Genomic DNA, 10,629 nt, shown 5'->3' with positions numbered 1-10,629 from the left:
GAAATTTTAGTTTTTAGTTTTACGCCTTTTTATTTATGCGCACGCGCCGTTGACGTAAACGGTCATTGCCATGGAGACGAATCTACAACACAGTCGTCCACTCTCGCTAAAAAATATGAAGGTATTTTTTGGAGCTAAACGACTGAGCACATGTACAATGGCATTTGTGGTTGTAGTAGAGAATTGCCACACATGTGTATCAATAAATTTGAACTCAGAGAAAACTCTTTTAGGTTTTGCAAACTTGTAACGTTAGATTTTTTCTCTCTCTTACAAACACACCACACCAGTTACACCTTAAATGCTTCACTGCATGTGCACACATTCTATTTTACGAAAAACAAATTAGTTTTGCTAGTTGCTGCAGTGAATATGGGAAGAAGGAAACAAGCCAAATGTTATTGAAACAAAAAGCTTGTTGAATGCTTGCATTTTGCATTGTATTTTTAGGGCTTGCTTTTTTATGGGCTGAAATTCAACATGGTTGAATATCTAAGCTGTGAACATTTCAATTAAAAACAGGTAATTGTCGGCCCATTTTATTTAGCTTTACAAATTCGCTTCTACAAATTCAGTGGTTCCCAAATTCCTCATAAAATGCCACATTTTACTGTACATCCGGCAGCTGCAGGAATATAAATAGACTCCCGATTCACAATCTCCATCTGCGTCTTCCTCACCAGCAGGTGGGGCAAGCGGCTGTTGACGAATATTAACGTTAGAGCAACGTGGGTGCTTCTCAATATCCCTCCTCATCTCCTCGCTCCTCCGTCCTCCATCCTATGACCCGGAAACCGATCGAGCTCAGCCATCTTGAAGGACATCTCAATTCTCTAATTGCACCGTGAGGAGGCGAGGAGGCTTCCAGAGGAGCTATGAGCGAGCATACACAGGTGTATCCTATGCGGAAGTGTTTTATTGACTTAACATGTAAATTCTCCTCCCCCTTCACATCGGTCACAATAGTTTTATAGCTATATAATTTTATTGCCGTTTATATAAACCACACGTCACATATTTCAACAGGGTATCTTGCTTTATTATTATTTATTATGAATTTCTTAAATAACCAAACTTTAACAACATAAGGGCAGATCTTTTGAGCGCTGCTGATGACGCTGTAAAGTGACGCTCGAGTGATCAAGTATTCCAATATATAAAAAAGCTTTCATTCGATTCCTCCATCCTCATTTCCTTTCCTTGCACCCTTCCCTCGCGTCCTACAGGGGGTGGAGCTGAGACACGAAGAAAGGAAGCGAGGAAAGGAAACGAGGATGCACAGCTACTTGGGCGAAGTGATAACCGCAGCACCTGAGACGCGCTCTGAACGAACTCTCTGCTCCTCACCACGGCGCGTCTCAGGTGCTGCGGTTATCACTCCGCCCAAGTAGCTGTGCTTCGCCTTCAGAGAATATAGTTCCCAGTATTTACGGTTAAAATATGTCTGTGTCTCATGTGACTTTGTTTTTTGTACACACTGTGACTATACAAATCACAACATGTAAATAGGAAAATGTTTGTGTTATTTTGTCACTTATTTGGATTAGTATGCTAGCTGCAACCATTTACATCCAGTCTTTGTGCTAAGCTAGGCTAGCGGTGGGTGCGTCAAACAGACTTATAGCACGCATGGAGATGAAAAAGTTATATAACTCTGGGGGATAAGTTGAATAGGCTAAAGTCCCAAAAAGTCTGAGTGTTCCTTTAAGTCTAAAATCACACAAATAATACACACAACTGTTCCTGACATTTTTCTTACGTGTTATTGACACACGTATCTGTTGAATATTTACTTCATAGAAATAGTTTAGTGTCTTCGAAAAAGTCCGTTAGCATCTCAACCGTTTTCAGAAGAGCTCTTAGCTCTGTTAAGCTAACCTAAGCTCTTGTTTATAAAAGTTTAGGCTTTTAATCACAACTTTATGTGTAGGTGAGATTTTTTTGTTTGTTTTGTAAAGGATTTGCTGGCAGTTGAATGGGTGAGTGGAAATTGGCTAATTTAACCAACTGATAAATTATCCAATATATAAATTAGTATTTGCTGTTTATCGATGGCGTCACTTACACAGAGTCACTGATCTAGAACATAGACAGTATATAAACTGGACACAGCGACCCCATAGGTTTCAACGGAGAGAAGTGAAGTCAATTAGAAGCACTCACTTCCTGATCGCCAGGCGAACTGCGCAGGCTCAAACTGAGCTTGACGACGTAGATGTGACGTGAGCAACCTGTAGGTCTTCTAGTAGCTGTGCCGAGAGAAATCTGAATCATTCCCTTCCGAATCTCGCAGAGACGGAGAGCGTGAGCATTAGCTGTCCATGAGCTAGCAGTGGGAGCAACTTTATCACTCTCTATGGGCTTCTCCCTTGACTTTATGCCTCCACGTCCTCCCGATTGCTTGCGAGCTTCTCTCCTTGTCCATACGGTAATTTCTCGACTTGTGCGACAGAGTCGCGCGGTTATGGCGCAATCGTTAGCCTATTTTTACAAAAACGCTTCTACGGGGCCATAACGTAAGATACAAGGTAATGGAGCCTTTTATACATTTTCGTGTTTCTTTAGAAATAAACAATGGACAAACGGTGTCTTTAAACGCCTAAGATGTAAAGTTATTCGCTGTCAAAGTGACGCCAAAATGAATGGGAGTCAATAGAATGCTAACAGCAGGTGGGGGTCCGCTAGCCAATGGCGGCGCCCGGGGATGCTTCAGTGTCTTCCGAAACACGGAGCCAAGATGGCGACCTGGGTAGACGCTTTCCTGTGAGCTTGTGCATTTTTCAAAGTACCAAACTTTTAGAATTATCCTAATGGACTCAAAGATTGTTTTCTGAGAAGTGACTTGTTGCCTTTGTATTTTATGCACGGACAGTAGGACTATTTAACCTAAAAAAAAGAGAAAAAAGTGAAGTTCTTCCGTCGTCGTGTTATGAAACAGTGAATCGGCTAGCTTATAAAAGAAAAGTTAGCAACGTGACAGATTAGCACTGAAAATATGGCCAAAAAAGAAGCAAGATGCAAGGGAGGACTGATAATGGACCTGGAGTCTGATGCTTTCCCAAACTTATGTTCACCTCTTCCTGAAACCCCTCTGAATAGCCCCAGTCCAAAGAAGGTCCGCACTGAAATTCAAATTTCGAAGAAAGGAGCGGAAAATGTGTCCAATGCTGATATCCTGAAAGCTATTCACGGACTGAATGACAGATTCTCCAAGTTTGAAGAAATGGTGAACAAGAACACGGCGGAGATTGTTGTCATGCAGGAGCATATGAAAGACCTTGGGATGCATTGTAAGGCGACAGATGACATCGTGAAGAAGCTAGATGAGCGAGCGACTGCAATTCAGGAGCGGCAGGAGGAGGCTGAGAGATATAGCCGACGATGGAATCTCCGTCTCCTTAATCTCCCGGAATACAGCAACGAAGACGTGAGAAAGGAGGTGCTGGAAATAATCGCCCCGGTTCATTCCAGAAGAAAAGTCCAGACTTGGGTTCCTGGTAGACACTGTACACAGAGTGGGGAGAAATAAAGATGACAACAAACCACGTCCCATTATCATGCAATTCACCATGCGCACTTTTCGACACAAAGTATGGAGAGCCTCCCTCAATTCCGATGTGTTGAAAAGAAAAAATCTACGGATGGCAGAAGACCTCACTTACATGGAGAGACAGTGCAGGAACAAACTCTGGCCAATGGTTAAACAAGCCCGAGACGAAGGGAAGAAGACCAAATGGATCGGCCCGGTGGCCATCATTGATGGTGTAAGACATACAGTTTAAGAGTCATTTAGTTGAATAATAAGGTGATCTTAAGTTAAGTTGAATGCTAAGTAATATTAATAAGATCCCTAAACTACCTCAAGCTAACTCAGGTTATTGTTCACTAGGAACAATGGCTAATTTAAGTTTACATGTTTGATTAGATGTATTGATTTACCGGGAAAATGTTCATATCTTAAGTTAAATTATCCTACTAAGGCACTTATTTTCTTTTGTATAGCACAATCACATTTTTTTTTTTGATTAAACCTTTATTTAACCAGGGAAATAATCACATTGAGATAAATATCTCATTTACAAGTGAGCCCTGGCCAAGGTAGCAGCACACAATATACATAACTACATAAAACAAATTACACAACACACACATATACAACAATAAAACAAGATTAAACGTTAAGAGCAAGTGCAGACAGATTTGAATAATTTGTTTAGATGTAACTTGAACTTATTAATTGAAATAAGTACATCAAGTTTCAATGAACTTTGGATCTCATTCCAGGCAGCTGATGCGCTATAAATAAAAGCAGTTTTTCCAAACTCTGTCTTCATTAAAGGAACATTTAAAATAATATATCTACTTGAACGTAGATTATACCCTTGACTATTAAATGACATTGATGTGATGGTTACCTATGTTCGAAATTAGCATACTGCACTATGAGTACTAGTAGTTAAATAACCTACTTCTACAGTGGCACAGTTACTTGCTTAATTAAGCAATTTGTTCACTTCTTTATATTAAAAAAGAGAAAGAAATGAGTCTTCAATTTCATAAGGTACTTAATATTTAGAGTTCTCATTTGAGAGTATACCTACTTGTGTATCTTAACACTTTACAAGTTCCTGTTTATTTACAGACTTCTAGTTCACTTTATTTTATTTTTCTATGACAGACTTCCATTTCAGTTCCTTAAAAATAATATCCCTTAATGTTAGAGGGATCCGTGACAGCACCAAAAGAAAATCTATGTTTATTTTTTTGCAGATGAAAAAATGCAAATTTTATCCTTTTACAAGAGACTCACTCAAGGGAAAATGACGTGAAATTTTGGAAAGCACAATGGGGTGATCAGTGTTATTTCTGTCATGCCTCTCAACAATCTGCTGGTGTAGCAATTCTCCTCAACAAATTTAAAGGTATTATTATTGAATCATTATTTTCAGATGAGGGTAGATGGATTATTTTAGTTTTCAAACTGGACAAAAACCATTTTTATAGTTTGTAACTTATATAATCATAACAACACAGCTCTAGCCAAAACAATGTGTATGCAATTATGTAAGAAACTTGAAGCTCTTAAACTGAAGTACAAAGAAGCACAATTGATTCTTGGGGGAGATTATAATGATGCTCCAGATGATCTCTTAGATCGATTACCGATGAGAATAGTTCAACATTCAAGATTTAAAAGCATTGCATATATTTGTGAACAACTTTCGGTTGTCGATGTATGGCGATACTTAAATTCTGATACAAAAGAATTTACTTGGAGTAATGCGAATAGATCTCTACAATCCAGAATTGACTTGTGGCTTATATCACCTTCTTGCACACAATTTGTTTCAGAAGCATCTCACGATTTTGCTCCCTTATCTGATCATAAATTGATTAAAATTGATTTAATAGGCACTAAACAAAATCAAAACAATCTTCGTGGTTTCTGGAAGCTAAATAATGACTTATTAAATTATGAAATATTTTGTGGTGATGTTAAAAGAACAGCGAAACAGATATTTAGGGATCCTAAAATGAATCATACACAAAAATGGGAATACTTTAAATTCAAGATAAGAGAAACAGCAATGAGACGGAGTAAAGAAATTAAAAATAATAACGCCTCAAAAGAAATTAGTATCTTGACCAAACTAAATACATTATTGAAGAAAGATAATCTATTAGAGGAAGAAGAAATTAAATTGAAGAGACTAAAAGAAGAAATAGATCATACATATATTAATATGGCTAAAGGAGCCTTCATAAGGTCAAGAGCAAAATGGTTGGAATTAGGCGAAAAGAACTCTAACTACTTTTTAGCCCTAGAGAAACTAAATAAAAAAAAACAATATCTCTGCACTCAAGATTGATGATGTCATAACCACTAATCATTTGGACATTATAACCATCAGTTACCACTTTGGGTAACTGCTAATTAATAGTCTGTTTGTAGGGAGGTTCATAAGCATTAACATATGTTTAAACCAAAGAGTAAACAAAAACAGCAATGAAATATGTGATTTTATATATATCCACCAAAATATATTCAAAACAAAGAAACTATATTCAAATCGTATTGCCACAACACCCCGTACACAAAGAGATACAAATAGTTCAGTATAGGAATTGAAATTCCAGCAATATAAGAACCAGTCTTTCACTGTAGTAGTAGAGGATGGTTTATGAGAGTCAGATACCAGTCTTAATTCTCTTTAGGGAGTCGAATGGTATGGAGGTTTGATGGTAAATGAACGTCGGTTGCTGACCGTCATCAAAACATACAGAACTCCCACCAAAGTAAGTCCATAGCAGTAGTCCAACTGTCCAAGGTGGCTACATCCAACCAGAAACCTTGTTGCTGGACTCAGTGTAGCAGAACCTCAGCCAGGACCACAAAACTGGCACAAATATTTGTTCAGCACAAACAGAAAAGTCCTTCTACAAGACACAAAATGCCTCCTGTTAATTATGTGCAATCCATTCACTACATTCAATAAGTACAAAGATAATCTTTCATCAGTAAATAAAACAGCAACCTGAACATATACATTTTACTTACAGTTGAGCATGAAACAGAGCGTTTCTCAACCAGGACTTTGTTTGACAGGTGACCAAGGAGGTCAGCCATGCTAATTTCTTCTACTGCTCACCTGTCTCTTTATCTAGGCATAAAGGTCTCACTAATACCCCTAGTGGTGAGGAGTGTAATTGCAGTTTAAAACTAAGTAAGTGACAGGTGTTTGTTACAACATTTCAAAATATGTTTATTCATTCTACAGTAACATATACAAATCAAATTCCCAAATCAATGATTGTGATAAGTTTATTGAATCAATTAAAATATATACACCAACCATTTCAGAGTCCTTCAAAACTAATTGTGAACGACTCATCACAAAATCAGAAATATCAGAAGCAATCCAATCAATGAAAAAAGGAAAATCTCCAGGCAACGACGGCCTCTCGGTTGAATTCTATTTACATTTTTGGAATATTATTGTGGATCCTTTATTGGAATTATTTAAGGAATGTCAAGATAGGAAAGAAATGTCAACAAGTATAAAACAGGGTATTATAACACTAATTCCTAAACCGGAAAAAGATCACCTTATGATAGAAAATTGGAGACCTATTACGCTCCTAAATATAGATTATCAAAATTATCCGTCAAGGCTGTCAGATTTCTCCCTTTTTATTTTTGATTGTTGTCGAATTGCTCTCATTACATATTTTAAAGAACCCAATAATTGAAGGTTTGTCTATTTTTGGAAAGGAAATTAAACTGACCCAACTAGCTGATGATACAGCATTATTCTTAAAGGACATACATCAGATTGGAAAAGCTGTAGCATTAATAGACGAATTCTCAGCTGCTTCTGGACTAAAATTGAATAAATCTAAATGCGTAATTTTATGTCTGTTTGAAACAAACGTTAAAACCATATATAATATGCCTGTTAAAAATTGTATTAGATATCTCAGTGTTTTTGTTTGTAAGAATGTTATAGAGTGCCAACGACTTAACTTCTCCCCCAAAATGAAAAAATCTAAAACTATATTGAACCTATGGCTTCAAGGAGACTTATCAATCTTAGGTAGGGTCCTTTTGACTAAGGCTGAAGGAGTTTCTAGATTTCTGTATCCAGCACTCTCCCTTAATGTCTGTGATTCTACATGTAAAGAAATCAATGATATGTTTGTAAAATTTGTTTGGAAGAATAAGCACCATCATTTGAAAAAAAGCTTTGCTTTCTGGTCCTAAAGCTAAAGGGGTTTTTGATCTATTAGATTTTGTGGATTTAAATTATACTTTTAAAGTTAAATGGTTAAAGGAATGCTTAAAATACCCAGATTCATTATGGAATTTTATTCCTCATAATATATTCAAGAAGGTTGGAGGTCTCAAGTTCTTACTGTCTTGTAATTACAGTATTTCTAAATTACCAGTTAAGATGTCGGAATTTCATCAACAAGCTCTGTTAGCCTGGAAGCTATGTTTTTCACACAACTTTTCACCACATAAATCTATCATTTGGAACAATGAGTGTATTATTAAAAGGAACAAATCATTGTATTTACAAAACTTGATAGATAAAAATATCATCTACTTAAAAGACTTATTTAGCCCTAATGGTCAACTTCTTAGCTATGAAGACTTTCTTACACAGAAAACTTTCCCTGTAAAATTTAAAGAATTTAGCTCAGTAATTAACTCTATTCCCAGTGGAATATTAGAATGAATGAAAAGCTATGTAGAGCAAAATGTACAACACACATTCTTTACATAAATGGTATTGACATTCTAAGCAAAAAATGTACTAATAAACATATCAGAGAATGTTTCTACAATGGCAAAAAAATAATACCTAGAGGGAAATTTTTCTGGAATGCTATTCTTATGAATATTAATTGGCAGAAGGCATGGCTTGTTCCTTTTAAATTTTGTGTCACAAATAAAATTAGAGAATTACATCTAAAAATACTACATAGCCTAACATATACCCATCTAAGATCTACATTTCAAGATTTCTTGATATTGATAACAAATGTACTTTTTGTAAAAATTAACTTGAAAATGTAACCCACTTGTTTTATGGTTGTTCATACAGTAATGCATTTTGGAAAGAACTTGAGAATTATATATTATATAAAACAAAACACAAAATCAACATTGAGGGAAGAACATTATCACTTATTTTAAACTCAAAGAAAAGAAACTATGTACTATAATAAACCTTTACATTTTGTTAGGCAAGTTTCATATCCATAAATGTAAATTCCAGAATTCTTCACCATCATTTAAGTTGTTTTTGATAGAGGTGGATTTTTAGGTAACGCTTTAGATTACAGCCCGGAAAGTACTGCGTAATTACAATGAAATTACAGTGTAACTTTCGGTAATTACAGTGTACCTATAAAGTACTTATGTGTAAGTATAGGGGAACAATATGTAAAGTCTTGGGAATAAAGGGGTAACAACCAGGAAAATACTGCGTAATTAAAACTAAATTACAGTGTAACTTTCGGTAATTACAGTGTACCTATAAAGTATGTACGTGTAAGTATAGGGGGACATAATGTAAAGTTTTGGAATAAAGGGGTAACAACCAGGAAAATACTGCGTAATTAAAACTAAATTACAGTGTAACTTTCGGTAATTACAGTGTACCTATAAAGTACGTACGTGTAAGTATATAGGGAAACAATTTAAAGTTTTGGAATAAAGGGGTAACAACCAGGAAAAAAAAAAAATTATTTAGGCAAATTATTAAGTATTTTAGAACTACGGGGTACTTATACTATAATACAATCTTACTTTTGGGAGCAATTTAGCGAGTAGGCTACATACACTGCACCTTTTTGTAATAATAGTGTATACAAATACATAAAGGCTTTTTTCAAATTACGGGGTAGCCTATATATCAGTGCATTTATAAAGTAGGCTAATTTGTTTTTATTGCAAAGGTGCACTGATTAAGTTGTTTCAAGGCAAGTAAAACTATTGCAACTTTTTTTTTTTTTTTAAATGCTGGGGAAATATACTCTTGTTTCATGTAGTTACAGGGTAAGTATGACATTGCGGGCCGTAAATTAAAGTGGTGCTTCTTACCCTCTTGTTTCTTGTAGTTACAGGGTAAGTATGACATTGCGGGCCGTAAATTAAAGTGGTGCTTCTTACCCTCTTGTTTCATGTAGTTACAGGGTAAGTACAATAAAAACACATGTAAACACACAATCTGATATCACTTGGAAAACTTTATTTGAAAAACAACTTATTTTTCATAGTGAAATAAGTTAAAAAACTTATCTTTCCACTGATAAATCTTAAGAAGGAATCCCATGTCTCTTGCTATTCTGTATTATGTGTTAAAAGAAAATACAGTACAGAAATGTCCTCACCATTTACTCATCTTTTACCCTCATGTCATCCGAGATGTAGGCTATATGAATTTCCTTCTTCAGATTAACACAATTTTTTTTTTTAGAAAAATATATAATCTCTGTGAATGCATAATGCAAGCCCATGTGTTCCTAAAAGTTGACATCAAACAGCACATACAGCAATAACTAAAGTAATCCATACGACCCCAATGGATGAATCAATGTCTTCTGAAGTGAGACGATAAGTGTTTGTAAGAAAAATACCAAATATTTAAACATTTTAAAGACTATCGCTTCCGTTCCGACCAACTGTCACTTGCGCGTGCATGAGAGGGTTGAGTTCACGCTTGACACGCGTGACGTAAGCGCGCCGAGAAACCGAATGTCTATTTTTTTATTTTTTATTAATGCTCACAACAAAATACAAACAATAACACATAATAATAATGAAAAACAAACAATACAGAAGAACAGAGATGGCAGTTCTCGCGCGAGTTTCACATCTAACTCCCGCGAGAACGTAATGAACGCGTGAAGCTTCACCTAATGGTGCGTTCACACCGGACGCGAATAGCGCGTCAGGCGCGAGTGATTTCAATGTTAAGACAATGCAAAGACGCGTTACGCCGACTCTCATGCACTCGCTGGACGCTGGTGACAGTTGGTCGGTAGCGAAAAGATGAGTAAATTACGAGAACATTTCTGGGTGTAGGCCTACTGTATTTTCTTTTAATACATAATACAGAA

Source organism: Phoxinus phoxinus (assembly GCF_949152265.1).
Source record: "Phoxinus phoxinus genome assembly, chromosome: 8".
In the NCBI taxonomy this organism is placed as follows: domain Eukaryota; kingdom Metazoa; phylum Chordata; class Actinopteri; order Cypriniformes; family Leuciscidae; genus Phoxinus; species Phoxinus phoxinus.
This window is presented reverse-complemented; position numbering follows the sequence as displayed.